Genomic DNA, 13,072 nt, shown 5'->3' on the forward strand with positions numbered 1-13,072 from the left:
CCTACGTTATCCTTATGTACCCCTAATCTGCTGCCCCTAACACCGCCGACCCCTATATTATATTTATTAACCCCTAATCTGCCCCCCACAACGTCGCCGCCAGCTACCTACACTTATTAACCCCTAACCTGCCCTCCCTAACATCGCCGACACCTAACTTCAATTATTAACCCCTAATCTGCCGACCGAATCTCGCTGCTATTCTAATAAATGTATTAACCCCTAAAGCTAAGTCTAACCCTAACACTAACACCCCCCTAAATTAAATATAATTTTAATCTAGCAAAATTAATTAACTCTTATTAAATACATTATTCCTATTTAAAGCTAAATACTTACCTGTAAAATAAATCCTAATATAGCTACAACATAAATTATAATTATATTATAGCTATTTTAGGATTAATATTTATTTTACAGGTAACTTTGTATTTATTTTAACCAGGTACAATAGCTATTAAATAGTTAAGAACTATTTAATAGCTAAAATAGTTAAAATATTTACAAATTTACCTGTAAAATAAATCCTAACCTAAGTTACAATTAAACCTAACACTACACTATCAATAAATTAATTAAATAAAATACCTACAATTACCTACAATTAAACCTAACACTACACTATCAATAAATAAATTAAATACAATACCTACAAATAACTACAATGAAATAAACTAACTAAAGTACAAAAAATAAAAAAGAACTAAGTTACAAAAAATAAAAAAATATTTCCAAACATAAGAAAAATCTTACAACAATTTTAAACTAATTACACCTACTCTAAGCCCCCTAATAAAATAACAAAGCCCCCAAAAATAAAAAAATGCCCTACCCTATTCTAAATTACTAAAGTTCAAAGCTCTTTTACCTTACCAGCCCTGAACAGGGCCCTTTGCGGGGCATGCCCCAAGAAGTTCAGCTCTTTTGCCTGTAAAAAAAAACATACAAACCCCCCCCAACATTACAACCCACCACCCACATACCCCTAATCTAACCCAAACCCCCCTTAAATAAACCTAACACTAAGCCCCTGAAGATCATCCTACCTTGTCTTCACCTCACCGGGTATCACACCGATCCGTCCTGGCTCCGATATCTTCATCCAACCCAAGCGGGGGCTAGACATCCACTGAAGAAGTCCAGAAGAGGCTCCAAAGTCTTCATCCTATCCGGGAAGAAGAGTAGATCCGGACCGGCAACCATCATCTTCCAAGCGGCATCTTCTATCTTCATCCGATGAGGACCGGCTCCATCCTGAAGACCTCCACCGCGGACCCATCTTCATCCGGCGACGTCCAACTGAAGAATGACGGTTCCTTTAAGGGACGTCATCCAAGATGGCGTCCCTCGAATTCCGATTGGCTGATAGGATTCTATCAGCCAATCGGAATTAAGGTAGGAATATTCTGATTGGCTGATGGAATCAGCCAATCAGAATCAAGATCAATTCTATCCTATCAGCCAATCGGAATTCGAGGGACGCCATCTTGGATGACGTCCCTTAAAGGAACCGTCATTCTTCAGTTGGACGTCGCCGGATGAAGATGGGTCCGCGGTGGAGGTCTTCAGGATGGAGCCGGTCCTCATCGGGTGAAGATAGAAGATGCCGCTTGGAAGATGATGGTTGCCGGTCCGGATCTACTCTTCTTCCCGGATAGGATGAAGACTTTGGAGCCTCTTCTGGACTTCTTCAGTGGATGTCTAGCCCCCGCTTGGGTTGGATGAAGATATCGGAGCCAGGACGGATCGGTGTGATACCCGGTGAGGTGAAGACAAGGTAGGAAGATCTTCAGGGGCTTAGTGTTAGGTTTATTTAAGGGGGGTTTGGGTTAGATTAGGGGTATGTGGGTGGTGGGTTGTAATGTTGGGGGGGGGGTATTGTATGTTTTTTTTTTTCACAGGCAAAAGAGCTGAACTTCTTGGGGCATGCCCCGCAAAGGGCCCTGTTCAGGGCTGGTAAGGTAAAAGAGCTTTGAACTTTAGTAATTTAGAATAGGGTAGGGCATTTTTTATTTTGGGGGTCTTTGTTATTTTATTAGGGGGCTTAGAGTAGGTGTAATTAGTTTAAAATTGTTGTAAGATTTTCCTTATGTTTGTAAATATTTTTTTATTTTTTGTAACTTAGTTCTTTTTTATTTTTTGTACTTTAGTTAGTTTATTTCATTGTAGTTATTTGTAGATATTGTATTTAATTAATGTATTGATAGTGTAGTGTTAGGTTTAATTGTAGGTAATTGTAGATATTTTATTTAATTAATTTAATGATAGTGTAGTGTTAGTTTTAATTGTAACTTAGGTTAGGATTTATTTTACAGGTAATTTTGTTATTATTTTAACTAGGTAACTATTAAATAGTTCTTAACTATTTAATAGCTATTGTACCTGGTTAAAATAATTACAAAGTTACCTGTAAAATAAATATTAATCCTAAAATAGCTATAATATAATTATAATTTATAGTGTAGCTATATTAGGATTTATTTTACAGGTAAGTATTTAGCTTTAAATAGGAATAATTTTTTAATAAGAGATAATTAATTTCATTAGATGTAAATTATATTTAACTTAGGGGGGTGTTAGTGTTAGGGTTAGACTTAGCTTTAGGGGTTAATACATTTATTAGAATAGCGGTGAGCTCCAGTCGGCAGATTAGGGGTTAATAATTGAAGTTAGGTGTCGGCGATGTTAGGGAGGGCAGATTAGGGGTTAATACTATTTATTATAGGGTTAGTGAGGCGGATTAGGGGTTAATAACTTTATTATAGTAGCGCTCAGGTCCGCTCGGCAGATTAGGGGTTAATAAGTGTAGGCAGGTGGAGGCGACGTTGTGGGGGGCAGATTAGGGGTTAATAAATATAATATAGGGGTCGGCTGTGTTAGGGGCAGCAGATTAGGGGTACATAGGGATAATGTAAGTAGCGGCGGTTTACGAAGCGGCAGATTAGGGGTTAATAATAATATGCAGGGGTCAGCGATAGCGGGGGCGGCAGATTAGGGGTTAATAAGTGTAAGGTTAGGGGTGTTTAGACTCGGGGTACATGTTAGGGTGTTAGGTGCAGACGTAGGAAGTGTTTCCCCATAGCAAACAATGGGGCTGCGTTAGGAGCTGAACGCGGCTTTTTTGCAGGTGTTAGGTTTTTTTTCAGCTCAAACAGTCCCATTGTTTCCTATGGGGGAATCGTGCACGAGCACGTTTTTGAGGCTGGCCGCTTGCGTAAGCAACTCTGGTATCGAGAGTTGAAGCTGCGTTAAATATGCTCTACGCTCCTTTTTTGGAGCCTAACGCAGCCATTCTGTGGACTCTCAATACCAGAGTTATTTTTATGGTGCGGCCAGAAAAAAGCCGGCGTTAGATTTTCGGGTCGTTACCAACAAAACTCTAAATCTAGCCGTTAGAGTGTGATAGAGGGAAGAGATATTAGATTATACTATAATCTATAAAAATCTAATATCCCTCTATCATGATCTGATTCTCCCCTTATATTACCCACACACACATATATATATATATATATATATATATATATATATATATATATACTTACTTTATAAGAAACTCGGCCTCCTTACCCTCTGCCCTTATATTACCACTAACTTTATTTGTCACTCATCCTCTGTTTTGCCCATATACATCAGAGTATAATACATACTCTAGTCCAATCCTATGAATTGATCCATTTTTGTCCTCTGACCCTTGTATTGCCCATAACCCAGCCATATAACATAACATGAATTATTATTTACCCCAATTCATTTTAATGCCCACAGGCAGCCCATTATCAGGACAGTGAATCTGATCTGATGATCACTAGTACAGTACCCTACCTGACCTGTCTTATGAAGTCGACAGTCGTCTTAGTCTATAATTATCACACGCTTTGTCTGACTCACTAAGTCACTAGTCACTACTACACTACTACACTAAGTCACTAGTCACTACTACACTAAGTCACTAGTCACTACTACTCCAGTACTCCATATTAAACCGGAAATTTGGTCAATCACTCACTCAGCATCATCACATTATATTATTACCCATACCATAACCAATACCCTAAACCTGTTTGTTATTATCCTTCCAGACCATTCCGGACCGTGATGACACACACTGCACTGACCACCCATCTCAGTCTATCCCCTGGTGTCACACACAGTATGTGTAGTGGAGAGGCGAGCGCCAAACAGGCTAAAGAGGCGACTTAATAGACTAAAACTGTTAAATATTTAATACAAGACTTATAGGTTAAAAAACAAAATATAAAACAATATCATGGATCCATGTTACAAACAATGTCTTAAAACATCAAACATACATAATAAAAACAATGGGTTAAATAAGTGGTGTTTTTTCTTGATGTAATGGCTAACCTAATATTAATCCAGCCGGCCAAGCAAAGGGAAGTCCAAAATAGACACTCCTAAATCAGCATGTCCCAGTGTGTTGGTGATAAGAATAAGTTTATATTGTAATTGGTTAAAAAAAGTGTAGTGGCAAAATTGGTGAAAAAAATAATCAGATGTAGTGACAAAACATCCAAAAAATAGAAGAGAAAAAAAGTGTAAAAAAATTTGGAAAAACTGAAAAAAAATAATAAAAAATTGAAAAATTTAAAAAAATATAAAATTGTAAAAATACAAGTGAAAAACAAATTGTGAAAAAGTTTTAGTTGGTGATAGTGATCCACTGTCACACACAGTGTTATGCTGTGCACAATATCCTTCCACAGTCACTGTATAGTACAGAATGTGCCATCTGTTGGTCCCCCTTGGCATATATTGCTATAATCTTTACTGATGTGCCAGCATTAGCAGACCAAAGCAGTACACACATACCTAGGCACAAATACGGAGTGTGACTGAATAATAAAAGCTACAGATGTGCCCCATATGTCTGAACTTGCTTATCTTTGATACAGCACTGCTGCTCCTTATAAATATTACTTACATACATTAAATATTGTGCACAGATACATATAATGCAGTTCCTGATCCTGTTTAGTTGGCTTTATATAGTTCTTCTGTTAACCCCTTGGTGACCTGGGCGGGCAGCGGCTAAGCCTCCCTGAGCTGAGTACTTGACCTCCTGTCTATCCTGCTATGAGTCCTGGCTCTCCTGTGGCCTGCCATTAATAGTATACTGCAGAGTGTTTTATTGTGTTTGTGTATTATGGTACAGCCCCAGCCTGGCCCCTCTCCGGCAGTAGCCGGCCCTTCACTTACCAGGCTAGCTTAGTCATGTCGTCCGTTCGTTGCTCTTGCTGCTGCCTGCCTTGTTGACTTCAACTTGTCGCCACCCATCTCAGTGTTGTCGTTGTGTCCGACTCCTGTCTGTCCCCTTGGCTCCAGTCCTGCCTCCTGCTGCCTTGAACGTGGCCGCACACGGTCTGCTGCAGCTCCTGCCGCCTGAGCCTCTTGCGCAGTTAAAATTCTGTCACTGTGCGCACGGCGTGTGGAGGCGGAGCTGAGCAGCCGCCAGACAGACAGAGCCAGGGCAGGTGGTGGGAGAGTCAGAGTGTGTTCATAATATGTGGACCGGATTCCGGATTTACCGGCTGGTCCACATATTGCAGAGCAGCGAGCCTGATTGTAAGTATCTAAAGCGGCAGCAGGCTCCTCCACGGCTCCAGACTCCAGTCCACTGAGTCAGTCCAGTCTTTTTTTTCACATCACAGTGCAGAGAGGCTGAGCGCACAGCGTGCGCTGCAGACATGATACGATAGAGACACAGCAGGTCCAGGACTTGTAATGTTACATGTATGACATGTCATCACGGAGAACCAGTCAATCACACGCTGCCAAGGACCCCCCCCCAAAAAAAAATAATAATAATTAATAATAAAGGCAAATTTAAAAAAAAATAAAAAATTTAAATAGAAAAAAAATGCAGCTTATGCATAGTGGTGGGGCCCCTTTAAGAAGCCGGGCCCTCGGGCCAGGGCCGATGTGCCCGACTTGTCAGTCCGCCCCTGAGCATGAGCAAGTCTGTAACCACTAATTTTAGAAGCAGAAACGACTTTTTTGCCTCTCCTCCAACTCAGAGGTGGTGAGATAAATCACCAGACACTCTTCACAAGAGTCAGTAAAATGAATTGTTTTGAAAATGTTATATGTTAAAGCCAATTACGGAAACATATGTAGCATGGTTAGCCTTGTGAAGTCAGCAGAATGCCTTTTAGTTCTAAGAATTAGAAAATCTATAATTTCCAGAGCTGAATTACATTTACAATTACAATTGCAAAAAGTGCAAAATAAATAATGAAGGTATATTGCAAAGTTATTTTACTACACGTAACTAAACATGTTATAATAAAATTTCAAGTTGTTTATGTTAATGTCTCTTTGATTAGTCTCCCTGATTTATTTAGTGGTTTCTAAATAATATTTTCACACTCTGATAAAATCAAGCCTGTGGAATAGATCCTTTTTAACATTCCTTGGATTTGGATAGAACAGAGAAACCACAATTCTAAGGACAAACTACTTTTGGCAGTAGTGGACAAATACTAAAAGCTGCCAAATGCTGATGAAAAATCAGGTTTATTGGCGTGCCAGTCTCTGAAACACACCTTGTTGTGGATAAAGTATCACGCAGAACAGTCTAGGTCAGACTAAACCCAGAAGGATTGCATCATGCTTGTCATACTTGAACTTTTGGATCATGTTTGCAGGAAATACAAATGCTAGTCCAAAATTTTTAAACAATTGCCTACCATTGCATCTAAGACATGAACTTTCTGATTCTAGGGCAATACCTTGAAACCTTGCAATTTTAATTATTGCTTTGAGATCTATTTCCAGAAATCCCCATTTCTGGGAGGTTCCATAAAAAATGAATATGGAGAGATAATTTGTCTAGATTTTCTTTCTGAGAGTTTAAGTAATCTGACAGTTTAGATGACTAGAATTGTGAATGGAACAAAATTACTCTGAGATAGACAACCTATCTGAGAATGCCAGCAGCACCTTGGATAGCAGACTAGCCACTGTAAACATCTGTAACGCCCTGAAGTATTTTGTACTGGTCATGGTGAATGTAGTAGCACTTCTTGAGATTAGGTTATGAAGTAGACAGGTGCAATTGGATTCGGATCGATTCGGAAATTCTGAAAATTTGGCAAATTCGGAGATTTGGATCGATCCGAATTTCCGAATTAAAATACTGCTGAATTTACAGAATAAATCCGAATTAGTTCAGATTTATTCTGTAAATTCGGATGGCCATGGATTATACTAGTATTGTACAGTATATTAGGTTATATCACTCTGCTAAGGGTTACACCTAATATACAGTACATAATACTAGTCTAATACACAGCACCCATACCGAAATTCCGAATTTCCGAACCGAACCGAACCGAACCGAATCCAGCCAAATTTTTTCAAATCCGAATGAATCCAAAACTAACCCGAAACGAAAAGTTTTCCGAATTCGAATCGATCCAAAACGAAATTAGAAAAACTCTGAATCGATCCGAAACTAATTTTTCGATCATGCACATATCTATTATGAAGAGGTTGGTGATACTTCTAGCCACAAGGGTGCAAAACATACTGCAGACAGGTGAAGCTGAGGCTGTGGAGGACCCTATTTGTAGTTTGTTATCTGGATGTGATGTTGTTGTAGTGGGAGTATCAAGAGAGCTGCAAGACATTTTAAAATACCTTTGACGTCAGCATTTGGTGCTTGGTTATTTTACTGGGATGCTCCCATTGTTCCTGATCTCTGATCTCCCCATTTTGTGTAAAGTCAAACTGTTTCCTGGATTAAGAATGAAGCCTGACCCTTTACTGTATTGCCTGTGCTCTGCTGATTTCCTGGATAATGTTTATAGAACTGTTTATTTGACTATTTTTCTGGATCCATTCTAAGTGCTTCTGCCTGATTCCTCACATATTTTTGGTTCCTGACTTCAGTTTTGTTCTTGACTTTTCTTCTGCTCTGCTGCTGTGTACTGCTGCTTGGCAACTAATGATTCTAGTGGTTCTTGTTTTTGGTCTGTTTCTGACCCTCACTTCCAAGCCATCTTCTGCCTACAAGAATCCTGAAATGAATTAAGGTAATTTGCTAGTACTCTTACAATAACACCCTGATGATTATTTCAAGGGCAGCAATCTTGTCTGAATATTTCAAACATGATACTGATAAAGAAGGAAATTCCACAGTTTCAGGACTAGAAAAGTAGCTAAGTTCTTGAATATTTAGCATCACTGACTAACACAGAGGAAAGAGCCACAAAGTGGCAAATAGTATTGTTCTATTGCAAAAGTGTGTGTGTGGATGGGCTTTAATTGATCTGAACAAGAAGATATGCATCCTTCCAATAATTAGTAGCCATACTACATATTTAAATGAAGAACCATCAAAATGTATTTAGACTATTTAAGCATAATACAGGATTAAACATACCTTTTCTATTTGAAATGATAACAAAAGTTTGTATCCTACTTTTTGTTCATGCTCTTGTAGATGAACAGGAAATATCATCCCAGGACCTAGCAGCCAAAATATCCTGCCCTTTACTAGATATTGTAAAGCCTACTGGACAAAATCTATCCTATAAACTGAAGACATTATATTGTTCAACAAACAGATCTGAAATGGTTAAAAACCAAGGCCCCTGAAAAAGTCTCACCCTGTCTCCAGGATAACAGTCTGCTAGGGAACACATTGAACAAGACTTGCTTCTAGGCTTCCACAAAGATTTTACAGCTCCAGATCAGGATCTTCAGAGATGTCAGAAAGTGTAATCTTAGAACCATCGTCATATGTGCAGAAATTAAGCCATAAGGACCCCCTAGAACAGTATTGCATAAAAATAAATTATCATTTTATTTTAAAGATAATTGATTTAAAAATCAAGTTTGTTGAGAAAAACTGGTCAACTCATTCCTTAGCTTACTCATTCCAGACATTCATGCAAGCCACCCATTCATCAGTGACTAGTGGTATACATGTACAACCTGCTGGCTAAAAAAATAAAAAGGACATCTATATTTTCTTCCGCTGAGTCTTTAAAAAGGTATTTTTTATTTAAATAAAGTGCTTGTTCTGGTATCTGAATTAACAACTTGTGTTGGATTCCACGTTCTACTCACATCTTTGCAGCTTATTGCAAAGATGACATCAGGGTTATGTTTACATTGCTGGTGCAAAAACAGAACCTCACGTTTTAACCAATGTGGCTAGTGTAAAATATTTCAGGTTTTGTTTTGTTTACATACTTCCTCATTCTGTTTTACAGGAGCACAACCATTTTGTCAGGTGTTAAGTGCAACCCATTTTCATTTAACATATAGCAGCTTCGTGATTTTAGAATAAAATTATCTTACCAACTTTAACTTGATGGTATAAAACACATTCAAATAAATTTTAAAAATATTTAAGGGATTGGATCAGTGGGTGTTTCCTTGGCACCAACAGTGCTCCCGAGTGGTACTTCTACAGTGTATTTAACTCCTTTGCCGGGTTAAATACACAATAGTGTAGAGTAGATAGTCTTAACATTACATGCTCTAATGAATACAGCAATGTAATTTTTTGACTATTATAGCCATTTAATATATTTCAGGATTTAAAATATACCATAAAGGTATTTCTTTTAAAAAACGAAAAAAAATATTCCCTCGAACAATCAAGTTTTTATTTTTAACTTTACAAACAGAAGGGAACCACAAACAAGGCCTAGGTCAATGTGGTATGCTGCTTGCTAGAAGAGGTTGAAAACAGAAGACTCTTCAATTGGAACATTGTTAGTAAATTGAGGGGTATTATTCATTTTTTTATGCTGATTTTTTTTTTCTTTTGGACGTTAATGAATTTGTTGGGTATTTTGGTTTAGGATTGTTTAGGTGTTGAAGTATTTGAAATTGGGGGATTTTGCATGGGGGTTATGTTGTAGGTTGCTATTATGGTCGTGGAATCGAGTAAGGGGGGTCATTTAGTAAGGTAAAGGTAGGCTGGGGAATCAGGTTAACAATTTTTAATAGAAATGGGTATCCAGATTGCAGTTAGGGATAGTTGAGGTTTGATAGCCCAGGTTAGCCAGGTTGAGATTAGGATTAATAATATAAAGTTTATTTTACCATTGATATTTTTACAGTGTATCAATAAAGAACTAGTTTTTCTGGTGGTGCTTTTTATGTTGGAATCTTTTATTGCTTTACAATGCTCCTCAACATGATATATCATCTTACGGTTTGACCGCTTTTCTATGATTTATCTATCTATCTTTTTATCGACTATCTATCTATCATCTATCTATCATCTATCTATCCAACGAATGAACAACAGAAGACTCTTTAGTATTGAATATATTAGAGTAAAAGTAGATTTGTCTCAATGAAATGAAGAATATCATATGTCATAACCACTTTTGGGCCTCTTATTATTATGCAGACTGCTGATACATCTTAGAATATGACCAGTGTATTACATAACAAACTCTCAATCCAAATATAAGGCACCATGCTAGGGTCCAACCAGCTAATGCATATATGAAAATGGTGCTAATGTTAAACCGGGGTCTTAAAAGTCCAACTCCAAAATAAGATACATTGATATTTAGTACACTATCGGCTAGATTTAGAGTTCTGCGACCAAAGGGGTGCATTAGCTATGCATGCTTTTTTTTCCCCGCACCTTTTAAATACCGCTGGTATTTAGAGTTCACAGAAGGGCTGCGTTAGGCTCCAAAAAAGGGAGCGTAGAGCATATTTAACGCCACTGCAACTCTCGATACCAGTGGTGCTTACGGACGCGGCCAGCTTCAAAAACGTGCTCGTGCACGATTCCCCCATAGGAAACAATGGGACAGTTTGAGCTGAAAAAAAACTAACACTTGCAAAAAAGCAGCGTTCAGCTCCTAACGCAGCCCCATTGTTTCCTATGGGGAAACACTTCCTAAGTCTGCACCTAACACCTTAACATGTACCCCGAGTCTAAACACCCCTAACCTTACACTTATTAACCCCTAATCTGCCGCCCCCGCTATCGCTGACCCCTGCATATTATTATTAACCCCTAATCTGCCGCTCCGTACACCGCCGCAACCTACATTATCCCTATTTACCCCTAATCTGCTGCCCCTAACACAGCCGACCCCTATATTATATTTATTAACCCCCTAATCTGCCGCCCCCAACGTCGCCTCCACCTGCCTACAATTATTAACCCCTAATCTGCCGACCGGACCACACCGCTACTATAATAAATGTATTAACCCCTAAAGCTAAGTCAAACCCTAACCCTAACACCCCCCTAACTTAAATATAATTTAAATCTAACAAAATAAATTAACTATTATTAAATAAATTATTCCTATTTAAAGCTAAATACTTACCTGTAAAATAAATCCTAATATAGCTACAACATAAATTATAATTATATTGCAGCTATATTAGGATTAATATTTATTTTACAGGCAACTTTGTAATTATTTTAACCAGGTACAATAGCTATTAAATAGTTAATAACTATTTAATAGTTACCTAGTTAAAATAATTACAAAATTACCTGTAAAATAAATCCTAACCTAAGTTACAATTAAACCTAACACTACACTATCAATAAATAAATTAAATAAAATACCTACAATTACCTACAATTAAACCTAACACTACACTATCAATAAATTAATTAATTAAATACAATACCTACAAATAAATACAATGAAATAAACTAACTAAAGTACAAAAAATAAAAAAGAACTAAGTTACAAAAAATAAAAAAATATTTACAAACATTAGAAAAATATTACAACAATGTTAAACTAATTACACCTACTCTAAACCCCCTAATAAAATAAGAAAGACCCCCAAAATAAAAAAATGCCCTACCCTATTCTAAAATTAAAATAGAAAAGCTCTTTTACCTTACCAGCCCTGAAAAGGGCCCTTTGCGGGGCATGCCCCAAAGAATTCAGCTCTTTTGCCTGTAAAAAAAAAAAATACAATACCCCCCCCCAACATTACAACCCACCACCCACATACCCCTAATCTAACCCAAACCCCCCTTAAATAAACCTAACACTAAGCCCCTGAAGATCTTCCTACCTTATCTTCACCACGCCGGGTTCACCGATCGATCCAGAAGAGCCTCAGATGTCTTGATCCAAGCCCAAGCAGGGGCTGAAGATGTCCATGATCCGGCTGAAGTCTTCATCCAAGCGGGAGCTGAAAAGGTCCATGAACCGGCTGAAGTCTTCTATCAAGCGGCATCTTCAATCTTCTTTCTTCCGGATCCATGTTCATCCCGCCGACGCGGAACATCCATCTTCACCGACGACTTCCCGACGAATGACGGTTCCTTTAAGGGACGTCATCCAAGATGGCGTCCCTCGAATTCCGATTGGCTGATAGGATTCTATTAGCCAATCGGAATTAAGGTAGGAAAATTCTGATTGGCTGATGGAATCAGCCAATTAGAATCAAGTTCAATCCGATTGGCTGATCCGATCAGCCAATCAAATTGAGCTCGCATTCTATTGGCTGTTCCGATCAGCCAATAGAATGCAAGCTCAATCTGATTGGCTGATCGGATCGGCCAATCGGATTGAACTTGATTCTGATTGGCTGATTCTATCAGCCAATCAGAAATTTCTTACCTTAGTTCTGATTGGCTGATAGAATCCTATCAGCCAATCGGAATTCGAGGGACTCCATCTTGGATGACGTCCCTTAAAGGAACCGTCATTTGTCGGGAAGTCGTCGGTGAAGATGGATGGTCCGCGTCGGCGGGATGAACATGGATCCGGAAGAAAGAAGATTGAAGATGCCGCTTGATAGAAGACTTCAGCCCAATCATGGACCTTTTCAGCTCCCGCTTGGATGAAGACTTCAGCCCGATCATGGACCTCTTCAGCTCCCGCTTGGATGAAGACTTCAGTTGGATCATGGACATCTTCAGCCCCCCGCTTGGGCTTGGATCAAGACATCGGAGGAGCTCTTCTGGATCGATCGGTGAACCCGGCGTGGTGAAGACAAGGTAGGGAGATCTTCAGGGGCTTAGTGTTAGGTTTATTTAAGGGGTTTTTGGGTTAGATTAGGGGTATGTGGGTGGTGCGTTGTAATGTTG

This window comes from Bombina bombina, chromosome 6, assembly GCF_027579735.1.
Source record: "Bombina bombina isolate aBomBom1 chromosome 6, aBomBom1.pri, whole genome shotgun sequence".
Taxonomy (NCBI): domain Eukaryota; kingdom Metazoa; phylum Chordata; class Amphibia; order Anura; family Bombinatoridae; genus Bombina; species Bombina bombina.